Genomic DNA, 11,812 nt, shown 5'->3' with positions numbered 1-11,812 from the left:
TAATTATCTTGTCAATAAATCTTTATGACAAAATAAAATTACCTCAAACACCGTTGAATTTTGTATGCCACGATAGTGTGGACGTATACAAAATCAAACATTTGTAAGAGGAGTTTTTAATTTTATTATCTTGTCAACCTATTTATTTGACAAATTAATAGTTGGTTTTCTTCGGTCACACAAATAATAGCAGTAACTCCGATCGGGAGGATACTATTAGACGTGCCTAAGTGTATACCATTACTTGACACTAAGTCCATTAATAAGATTGTGCCCCTTCCGATGGGGAAGATCACACGCTCTTAATTAACTTCCTATAGTCATCTAAAATGGAAGTTTAATCTAGTGATCTGCAAACAAGCTCATCCGATATGGAGGAAGGCACTCAGAACCAACACGCAAGCTTGTTGCATCACTTATAAACCAGTAATGGAGACCGTAGAATTTATTTAAAAATAAATCCCTCTCCCACTTAGTTATTTAAAGTGAGGAATTTTGACTATGCTAGCCTACTTAACATGCATACTAACAAGCACACTCAGCACAGCATAAAAAACAATAAATAGAAAAACTAATTTTCAACTATTATGGCTTTTATCTATTGTTGTCCTCCGTGTGTCGCCTACCCTAGCTGCTGCCATCTTTGGCCACTGCCACCGGGTCTAGTTGTCGCATCCATCTTGCTCCTTGTTCCGCTGCGCCTTTGATCCTCAAAAGGTTCCACGCCTTGCAAGATTCGATCCGTGACATAAATAGAATTTTACATTTTTCGATCCTATATTCCTCGAAGGAATGTACATGTATCTAGATCAAAAAATAAAATCCTAATAAAACTAAATACAGCTCCTGCTGTATTTTATAATACAATCATGCACACACAATAAAATGCCCTTGACATGTCCAAGGGTCCAATCACACACACAATATTTATAAGTCATAATAATTGGATCCTGCATCCACAAAGTTAGCACATCCTACTATTATCCTCCCTAAATTATGTATGACATGTGCATAATTAAACTAATACAAAATACACAGAGGCAAAACCCTAGCTCTGATACCAATTGTTGGTTGCTACTCGGAAAGCCTAACGATTCCACTGTACAAAAATTTTGTACAAAGGTCTGAACCTTTTCCTAGCTACCATGTTTTCTTTTAAATTAAACTTGGATCGCTTACGAAACTTTACACGTTTGAGCCTAAGTTTAACTTATTTGTTCTTTTAGGTTTAGACTTGGATCTCCTGCGGAACTTAACACGTTTGATCCAAATCACCTAGGTTACGAAGACAATTAAATATCTATTTCCAAAATTGGCTTCCAGTACTGACGTGGCGAGGCACATGGCCTTCTTGGATATGGGAACAACCACCACCGACTAGACAAAGCCTTTTAAGGAAAACTAATATTTAATTTCCTTAAATAACTCTAGGTCAACTAAAAAGAACAATCAAATCACAAGGAAAAGAAAAATAAAAAAACACAACATCGAAAATAAATTCGAAATACTAGAATCGCATGCCTCTTGTATTTGGTATTTTTTACAAAGAAATAAAACTAGTATGATGCGGAAATTAAATACTAGTATACCTTTTCTTTTGCAAGCAAAAACCTCTAGGTCTTCTACCGTATTCCTCTTCTAACCTCGGACGTTGTGTGGGTAACAATCTTCCGAGATGAGAAACCACCAAAGCACCTTCTTCTCCTCCATGCAAGGTTCGGCCACAACATGAGCACCTCCAAGGATGAAGAGATTCAACCACCACCAATGCTCCAAGGGATACTAGAAAATAGGCTTCTTTTCTCTCCTTCTTCTCCTTCTTAGATCCGGCCACCAAAGCTATCTCCACCATGAGAAGGTTTCGGCCACACAAAGGAGAGGAGAGGAAAGAAGGGGCCGGCCACACCCAAGGAGAAAAGAGAGGAAAAATAGAATAGAGATGTTCACCATGAAGCCTCCTCTACCCCCTCTTTTATAATCCTTGGTCTTGGCAAATAAGAAAAATTTAATAAAAACTTCCTTAATTCTTTTGTCATTGAAAAGGAAAATTTATTTAATTAAAATAATTTTCTCTATTCAATTTACAATGGTCGGCCACTAATAAAATCTCCAAGCAAATAAAATTTTAAACACAAATTAAAACTTCCTTATTTGCTTCCGGAAATTTATAAAAAAATTCTCCAATAATTTTCCCTTCATGATTGGTTAATAAAAAGGAAATTTTATAAATTAAAATCTTTCTATTAAACATGTGGATAAAAAGAAAGTTATCTTGTAAAAATTAAAATCTCTTTTAATCTACAAATAAGGAAAGATATCAAATCTTTTCTTAATCTTCTGTAGAAACTTATAAAAGAGAATATTTAATTTTTTAAACTCTCTTTTAAATCATGAACATGGTTAAAAAGAAAAGATTTCTTAAAATTTAAAATCCACCTTTTAATCAACAAATAAGGAAAGATTTCAAATTTTAAACTCTCTTTTAAACATGTAGATGATTTACAAATAAAGAAAGTTTTTACCAAAAATTAAAACCATCCTTTTAATCTACAAATAAGGAAAGAGATTAATCTCTTCTCTTAATCTTTTGTAGAAAACTATAAAAGGAAATTTTTAATTTTTAAACTCTCTTTTTAAAACCTTGATATCCACATAAGAAATAATTTTAATAAAAATCCTTTTTAATATTCTAGTGGCCGACCACCTAAGCTTGGGACCCAAGCTTTGGCCGGCCACCAACTTGGCTCATCCACTTGGTCTTGGCCGGCCCTAGCTTGGGTTCCAAGCTAGCTTGGCCGGCCCCATTGGATGGGTAAGAAGGTGGGTATGTGGTGGGTATAAAACTCTATATACAAGAGGCTACGATAGGGACCGAGAGAAGGAATTGGTTTTGGTCTTCCGATGAAATTAAGCATCCCGTGTTCACCCCGAACACACAACTTAATTTCATCAATAATAATTCATTCCACTAAAGAACTATTATTGAACTACCACACCAATCCCAAATTACATTTTGGGCTCCTTCTTACTATGAGTGTGTCAGTCTCCCTGTGTTTAAGATAACAAATGTCTACTAATTAAGTAAGTTACTGACAACTCACTTAATTAATATCTAACTCCAAGAGTAGTACCACTCAACTTCATCGTCATGTCGGACTAAGTCCACCTGCAGGGTTTAACATGACAATCCTTATGAGCTCCTCTTGGGGACATTCTCAACCTAGATTACTAGGACACAGTTTCCATCTATAATCAACAACACACACTATAAGTGATATCATTTCCCAACTTATCGGGCTTATTAATTTATCGAACTAAATCTCACCCATTGATAAATTAAAGAAATAAATATCAAATATATGTGCTTGTTATTATATTAGGATAAAGAGCACACACTTCCATAATAACTGAGATCTTTGTTCTTTTATAAAGTCAGTGATCCTGTCCGAATCGCTGAACCAACGGACGCTGGGCACGTAGTGCTCCCCTGCTGCTGCTGTGGATCTCCGACTAAATGCACGACGCTCCGACGATCCTGCACAGAAGTCGGGCCGGGGAGGTTCCCGGCGACGACCCTCCGACGCTCAAGTCAGGTAAAGCTCACAACAAGAAAGTGGCTCCAAGAATTATAGAATGCGTAAAAAAAACCCCCTCCGGCGAAGGTCTGCGAGCTCTTATATAGAGCTGGGAAGGAGTGTGTGCACACTGATCGAGGCACACACGTGTCCTCAGCCCATACCCCAGTATGGGCTTGTCAGTGAGCTTACCTGACCCATACTGCTACAAGATTCGGATGCATGTCCCGATGGGACAACGGAACCTCCACATAAGATTCGAGTATGGCCCTGAACATGTTCGCCGAGAGACGTCCTTGTCTTTCCCTGCTCCCGACATGGAGTCCGGGCGCCGGCTATAAGAGTCCATCCGCGGATGCGTGATTTACTTGGGGATTCTTAATAGCGTGTTCTGTGGAGACCAAGAGTGATATGTTTCCTTGTTCGCCGAGTGTGCCCCGCCGGCCTCGCATATATCTCATCGAACCACGACTTCCAAGGCGCTTTTGACCACCACCGACCCGCCGGTCCGGCCGGACTACCCTTCCTACCGGACACCGCCTTTGACTTCCATGCTGACTCCACCGGATGGGGTCCTCGTTCTACAACCGATCACTTGCCTCCCTTTAAGTCTAGTCAAGGAGGGAATTGTCCGACCGACCGGATCGGACCCAGGGCCAGCTCCTCCAAGCAATATACTCCGATCGCTTATCGCGAGATGGCCTTGAACAAATCAACAATGACATTCACCGGATCTCCTCGTTTCCAATCTTCGACATTAAGGTTGAGCATGCTTTCATTAAATGCTCCGAATGGTAGAACGACACGTGGCGCAATGCCATCAGACCGGTGGCGGCGGCATGGTGTTTTGATGCGATCGGCGATTCGAAATGAACGGCGAGATGCACGCTTTGATTCCGTGACCGGATCCACGGTGGAGGTCGCTGCCTCCGCCCTATAAAGTCTTCGCCTTCTCTCCTCATTTGCTTCGCCTCGACCACCGCCTCCAGGGCTTCAAGCTCCGCGATCTTTTTCGCTCTCCGACGCCTCCGGCTTTTTTGGCCCCTTCCCAAGAAGGTTTTACATCTTTCCTTCTTTCCTGTTTCTTCAGATTTCTTTCTCAGTTCGATCCTTCCTTCGCTTACACTATTTTTCTCCTGCTTTCTTCCAATTCTTCCCAAACGCCCATGGCCGCCTCCTCCCATCCCAAGATCAATCGCCGCCCATGGTACACACCATGTAGTCCGATTCAAATAGGGGACTCGAGATTGCCGATAATTTCAAATCCTGAGAGATTTTGAAATTCGCTCATGGTCCTCGCCGGCCTCCTGACCGCCGCTGAGCGCTTCAGGTCTTCGAGACCAGCCATACCGGTCTCCGCTTTCGCATAACCTGCTCATCATAGATGTCTGTAGTTTTCTGCATGCTGCAGTTTAGTACCCAATACCTTCCGTCTCCTCTGCGGTGTCATCGTTTTGTTCAAGATTTACAACATCCCCCTCCGACCGGAGGTCTTCTTTTATTTCTATTACCCCAAGCAAGCCGAGCCGGGCACCTTCATGTTCCAAGCTCGGCCCGGCTTGGTCTTTTTCAACAAACTTCCTATTTCCAATAAACATTGGAAGGATTATTTTTTCTACATCCGTATGCCCAGTCAGGCAAACTTCCCGACCCAGTGGCAGGTCAGTCTGCCCCCTACTCCCGAGTTGAAGAAGTTCAAGACCCGACCGGACTACCTCCACGCTGCAAATATACTAGCCGGTCTGCGACTTGACATCAACAAACTTCTCCACGAGGGAGTGATGTACATCTTCGGGTTGAGTCCTATACGGACTCCTCTCCCGACCGGGCTTCGTAAGCACTTGGCATTTGCTTTGATTAACTGATTTCTTTCCTTTCTTTGGGGACATCGTTATGGATTCGGTCATGGCCGGTGTTTTGAAGAGAAAGGCGGCCTCCGAAGCCGTGACCCGAAATGGAAGCTGGGTATCCAAATTGGCTTGATCGAGAGAGCGGGACTCAGGGTGAGTCGACCGCTCCCACTTCTCAACAAAACGTTGCCAGCGAAGCCATTCCTGAAGAACCAACTGCCCCCGGGGAAGCTTCCGCTCGGGAGGAGGAGCAGCCTCGACAAAAGAGGCGTCGAGTGGAAACTCCTTCGCGGTCGGCGGCGTCCGCGGTTCAACCAGCCGAGCGGGTCACTGAAAACGCTCGGGGCAAGGCGCCAATGCCTGAAACCATTTCGTCTGACCGGACACCCTTTGACTGGGACGAGCCGGCCGTGCCGATGGAGGCTATTCCAATCAGCACCCTTCCGCCCCCTCGCCATTCAGTCCAGCGCTCGACCATCCATTCCCAGTATTCTGCGCCGACTTCCTACCGGTCGGACAACCCACGGCCCCGGACGCACGATTCGGGTTACCCTTCACCTTCCTACTGAAGAGCTATTGCCAGAGACCGCCCGACCGACTGTGCCCGAGCATACCATTACTTTGAAAGGGCCTCTAGCCGAGATGTGGGCGGACGCTCGGGCGCGCATCGCGATGATCCCGATCGGGAATTTGGCCAACAGTCATATGCAGCAGGCCAACGGGGTAAGTCCATTTCATCCCAAGTTTTGTACACCTTCATTCCGTTCGGCCAATAACAGTTTCTATTTTCTTTCGTCAGAGATGGGTGGAAGAAATTGCGGTTTGTAACCGCTTGGCCTTGGTAGATGAAGAGCTGCGCCAATTGAAGGCAGCGGTTGGTCCGTCCGGTTCTCAGGGACCATCCTACTCTGAGCTGCAGAAGGAGCTGAAGAAGGCTCAAGACATGCTGGAGGCCGAACGGAAGAAAACAGCCGACCAGGCTCATCATCTGGCCGAGCTCGAACGGCAAGTCAAGTCGCTCGACCAAAAATTTACCTTGGCCACCACTCGGAAGAATACGGCCATATCTGACTTGGAGAAGAAAAATGTGGAGGCTCGGGGCCTAGAGCTAAAGGTCAAGGAGTTGATGGATCAGCTCGACCAGGAGAAAGTAAGCCACTCGGCCGAAGCGACCAAGTATAAGAATGAGCTGACCGCTCTGCAGGAATCCCTCTCTGCAGCTCAATTGGCCTTCAAAGAGTACCAGGAGGCCGAGCCGGGTCGGGTTGCTGCTCTAAGACAAAGTTACATCCGGTCGCCCGAATTCTCGGAGAAAATATGCGAGCGGATGTACACAGCCTTCGACTTGGCCATGACGGCCACTATGACTTATCTGAAGTCGAAGGGCCTGCTTCCGGAGCTCACTAATATTCCGGCTGGCGATCAGGTGGCGCTCCTGGAGACCATCCCCAAGACCCTCTACGATTATATAGAGTAATTTTTGTAATTTGGCCGCTCGGATAAATATGGTCCTTTTTGTACTCGGGCCGCCCGGCCTGAGATTTTATTTTGAATGCAATGCTTTCCCTTCGCGCACTCTATATTCTTGCCCCATGCTTTCCACTTAATATGTACGTTGCCCGCTCGCTAATTATCGAAAGGCCTTTTGGACGAAGTATTTGGTGATACCCATCCGATCGGGTAGACATTCCATACGCGTAACATTCCGCTTTGCTGACCAAGATCGCCCGTACCAGCCGACAAGGACCTTTGAACCATGAGCCGTGCGGAACGCAGAGTCGATCGAACGTCGGAACATTTAACGTCGGAGCTCGACGACGCGGATATTTATAGCCGGTCGGCGCGGCTCTCGATCTTTAACGACGGGGCTCGTCGGCTTTCCGCTCGGACGTTTATAGACGCCGGCTCGTCTCTCGATATTTAACGTCGGAGCTCGACGGCGCGGATATTTATAGCCGGTAGGCGCGGCTCGATCTTAACGACGGGCTCGCCGACGGTTATAGATCGCCTCGATATTTAACGAGCTCGACGGATATTTATAGCCTACGCGTCGATCTTAACGACGGGCCTGCGGCTTTCGGCTTCGGACGCTTATAGACGCCGCTCATCTCGATATTTAACGTAGGAGCTCGACGGCGCGGATATTTATAGCCGGGCGGCTCTCGATCTTTAACGACGGCCTCGTCGGCGGGCGTTTATAGCCGGCTCTCGACGGAGCTCGGCGGCGCGGATATTTATAGCCGGTCGTGCTCTCGATCTTAACGACGGGCCGCTTCCGCGACGTTTATAGGCCGTCTCTCGATATTTAGTCGAGCTCGAGCGCGGATATTTATAGCGGTCGGTAGCGGCTCTCGATCTTTAACAGCGCTCGTCGGCTTTCACTCGAGCGTTTATAGGCGCGGCTCGTCTCTCGATATTTGCGTCGGAGCTCGGGTAGCGGGATATTTATAGCCCGGTCGGCGGCTCTCGATCTTTAACGGCGGGGCTCGTCGGCTTTCGCTCGGGCGTTTATAGCACCGGCTCGTCTCTCGATATTTAACGTCGGGCTCGGCGCGGATATTTATAGCGGTCGGCGCGGCTCTCGATCTTTAACGGGGCTCGTCGGCTTTCCTCGGAGCGTTTATAGGCGGCTCGTCTCGATATTTAACGTCGGAGTTCGACGGCGCGGATATTATAGCGGTCGGCGGCTCTCGATATTTAACGACGGGGCTCGTCGGCTTTCCGCAGGGCGTTTATAGGCGCCGACTTCGTCTCGATATTTGCGTCGAGCTCGGCGCGGATATTATAATCGTCGGCGTGGCTCTCGATCTTTAACAGCGGGCTCGTCGGCTTTCGATCGGACGTTTATAGGCGTCGGCTCGTCTCGATATTTAACGTCGGAGCTCGCGGCGCGGATATTATAAGCGGTCGGCGCGGCTCTCGATCTTTAACAGCAGGGCTCGTCGGCTTTCCTTCGGGCGTTTATAGGCGGCTCGTCTCGATATTGCACGTCGGAGCTCGGCAGCGCGGATATTATAGCGGTAGGCGCGGCTCTCATCTTTAACGGCGAGGCTCGTCGGCTTTGCTTCGGACGTTTATAGGCGGCTCGTCTCTCGATATTTAACGTCGGCTCCTCGGCGCGGATATTTATAGCGGTCGGCGCGGCTCGATCTTTAACGGGCTCGTCGGCTTTCACTTCGGGCGTTTATAAAGCGCTTGTCTCTCGATATTGCGTCGAGCTCGGCAGTGCGAATATTTATAAGCGGTCGGCGCGGCTCGATCTTTAACGGCAGGCTCGTCGGCTTTCCTTCGGAGCGTTTATAAACGCAGCTCGTCTCGATATTACGTCGGTGCTCGGCGGCGGATATCTATAGCCGGTAGCGCTCTCGATCTTTAACAGCGGGCTCGTCGGCTTTCCGCTCGGAGCGTTTATAGGCGCGCTCATCTCGATATTTAACGTCGGGCTCGGCGGCGGATATTATAGCCGGTGGCGCGGCTCTCGATCTTAACAGCGGGCTCGTCGGCTTTCGCTCGGGCGTTTATAGGCGTCGGCTCGTCTCGATATTTAACGTCGAGCTCGGCGGGATATTATAGCCGGATGGCGCGGCTCTTGATCTTTGCGAGGACTCGTCGGCTTTCCGCTCGGACATTTAGAGCCGGCTCGTCTCTCGATATTTAGCGTCGGGCTCGGCCAGCGCGGATATTATATGCCGGTCGGTGGCTCTCAATCTTTAGCAGCGGGGCTCGTCGGCTTTCCCTTCGGACGTTTATAGGCCAGCTCTTCTCGATATTTACCGGAGCTCGGCGGCGCGGATATTTATAGCCGGTCGGTGCGGCTCTCGATCTTTGCCAGCGGGGCTCGTCGGCTTTCGCTTCGGTTTATAGACTTTGGCTCGTCTCTCGATATTTAACGTCGGAGTTCGGCGGCGCGGATATTATAGCGGTCGGCGCGGCTCTCGATCTTTAACGACGGGGCTCGTCGGCTTTCGCTCGGACGTTTATAGGCGTCGGCTCGTCTCGATATTTGCGTGAACTCGGCGCGGATATTTATAGCGGTCGGCGCGGCTCTCGATCTTCGGGGCTCGTCGCTTCCGCTCGGGCGTTTATAGGCGCCGGCTCGTCTCGATATTTAACGTCGGGCTTGGCGGCGCGGATATTTATGCCGGTCGGCGCGGCTCTCTTCTTGGCGGGGCTCGTCGGCTTTCCGCTCGGAGCGTTTATGAAGCCGGCTGCGTCTCTCGATATTTAGCGTCGGGCTCGGCGGCGCGGATATTTGCCGGTCGGCGCGGCCCTCGATCTTTGCAGCGAGGCTCGTGGCTTTCCGCTCGGGCGTTTATAAGCGCTCGTCTCGATATTTAACGTCGGTGCTCGGCGGCGCGGATATTATAGCGGTCGGCGGCTCTCGATCTTTAACAGGGGGCTCGTCGGCGCGGAAGTTTATAAACCGGCTCGTCTCTCGATATTTCGTCGGGCTCGCAGTAGCGGATATTATAGCGGTCGGCGCGGCTCTCGATCTTTAACAGCAGAGCTCGTCGGCTTTCCCTTTCGGGCGTTTATAGGCGCGGCTCGTCTCGATATTGCGTCCGGAGCTCGGCGCGGATATTTATAGCGATCGGCGCGGCTCTCGATCTTTAACGACGGGGCTCGTCGGCTTTGCTTCGGCCGTTTATGACGCGTCGTCTCGATATTTGCGTCGGAGCTCGACGCGCGGATATTTTGCCGGTCGGCGCGGCTCCGTCTTTAGCGGCGGGCTCGTCGGCTTTCCTTTCGGGCGTTTATAGGCGCGGCTCGTCTCTCGATATTTAGCGTCGGGCACCGGCGGCGCGGATTTATTGCCGTCGTGCGGCTCGATCTTCGCAGCGGGGCTCGTCGGCTTTCCCTTCGGACGTTTATAAACGGCTCGTCTCGATATTTAACGCGGAGCTCGACGCGGATATTTATAGCCGATCGGCGCGGCTCTCGATCTTTTCGACCAGGCTCGTCGGCTTTCCTTCGGAGCGTTGCGGCAGTCCCTCGATATTTGCGTCGGGCTTCGATGGCGCGGATATTTATAGCCGGTGGCTCTCGTCTTTAATGACGGGGCTCGTCGGCTTTCGCTCGGGCGTTTATAGGCAGCGGCTCGTCTCTCGATATTGCGTCGGAGCTCGGCAGGCGGATATTTATAGCGTCGGTAGCGGCTCTCGATCTTTAGCAGAGGCTCGTCGGCCTTTCGCTCGGGCGTTTATAGGCGCGGCTGCGTCTCTATTTAACGGCGGGGCTCGGCAGGCGCGGATATTTATAGCGGTCGGTAGCGGCTCTCGTCTTTAACGGGGCTCGTCGGCTTTCCTTCGGAAGTTTAGCAGCGGCTTCTCGATATTACGTCGGGCTCGGCGCGGATATTATGCGTCGCTCGATCTTCGCAGCAGGGCTCGTCGGCTTTCGCTCGGGCGTTTATAAGCGGCTCGTCTCTCGATATTGCGTCGGAGCTCGGCGGCCGCGGATATTATAGCGATGGCGCGGCTCTCGTCTTTAACAGCTCGTCCGCTTTTCCTCGGCGTTTATAGGGCGCTCGTCTCTCGATATTTAACGTCAGCTTCGTGGCGGATATTATTGCGGTCGGCGCGGCTCTCGATCTTCTCAGCGGGGCAAATCGGCTTTCCGCTCGGGCGTTTATAGGAAGCGGCTCGTCTCGATATTGCGGCCGGGCTTCGGCGGATATTTATAGCGGTCGTAGCGGCTCTCGTCTTCGCGTGAAGGCTCGTCGGCTTTACTCGGGCGTTTATAGGCGGCTCGTCTCGATATTGCTGTCGGGCTTGCGGATATTTATAGCGATCGGCGCGGCTCTCGTCTTTACGGCGGGGCTCGTCGGCTTTCCGCTTCGGGCGTTTATAAGCGGCTCGTCCTCGATATTGCGTCGGGCTTCGATGGCGCGGATATTTATAAGCCGGTAGCGGCTCTCGATCTTCGTCGGCTTTCCTTTATAAGCCAGCTCGTCTCGATATTGCTTCGGCGATATTATAGGGCTCGTCGACTTTCGCTCGGGCGTTTATGCGGCTCGTCTCGATATTGCGTCGGGAGCTGGCGGCGCGGATATTATAGCGGTCGGCGCTCTCGATCTTCTTGGGGGCTCGTCGCTTTCGCTCGAGCGTTTATAAGCGGCGGCTCGTCTCGGTCGGGCGGCGCGTATATTATAGCGGTCAGCGGCTCTCGATCTTCGCAGCGGGGCTCGTCGGCTTTCGCCGGGCGTTTAAACCGGCTCTCTCGATATTTCGCCGGAGCTCGGCGGCGGATGTTATAGCGGTCGCGCGGCTCTCGATCTTCGAGGGCTCGTCGGCTTTCCGCTCGGACGTTTATACGTCGGCTCGTCTCGATATTTAACGTCGGAGCTCGGTAGCGCGGATATTATAGCGGTGGCTCTCGATCTTCGCA

Source organism: Zingiber officinale, chromosome 3B (assembly GCF_018446385.1).
Source record: "Zingiber officinale cultivar Zhangliang chromosome 3B, Zo_v1.1, whole genome shotgun sequence".
NCBI lineage: Eukaryota > Viridiplantae > Streptophyta > Magnoliopsida > Zingiberales > Zingiberaceae > Zingiber > Zingiber officinale.
Note: the sequence above shows the minus strand (reverse complement) of the source record.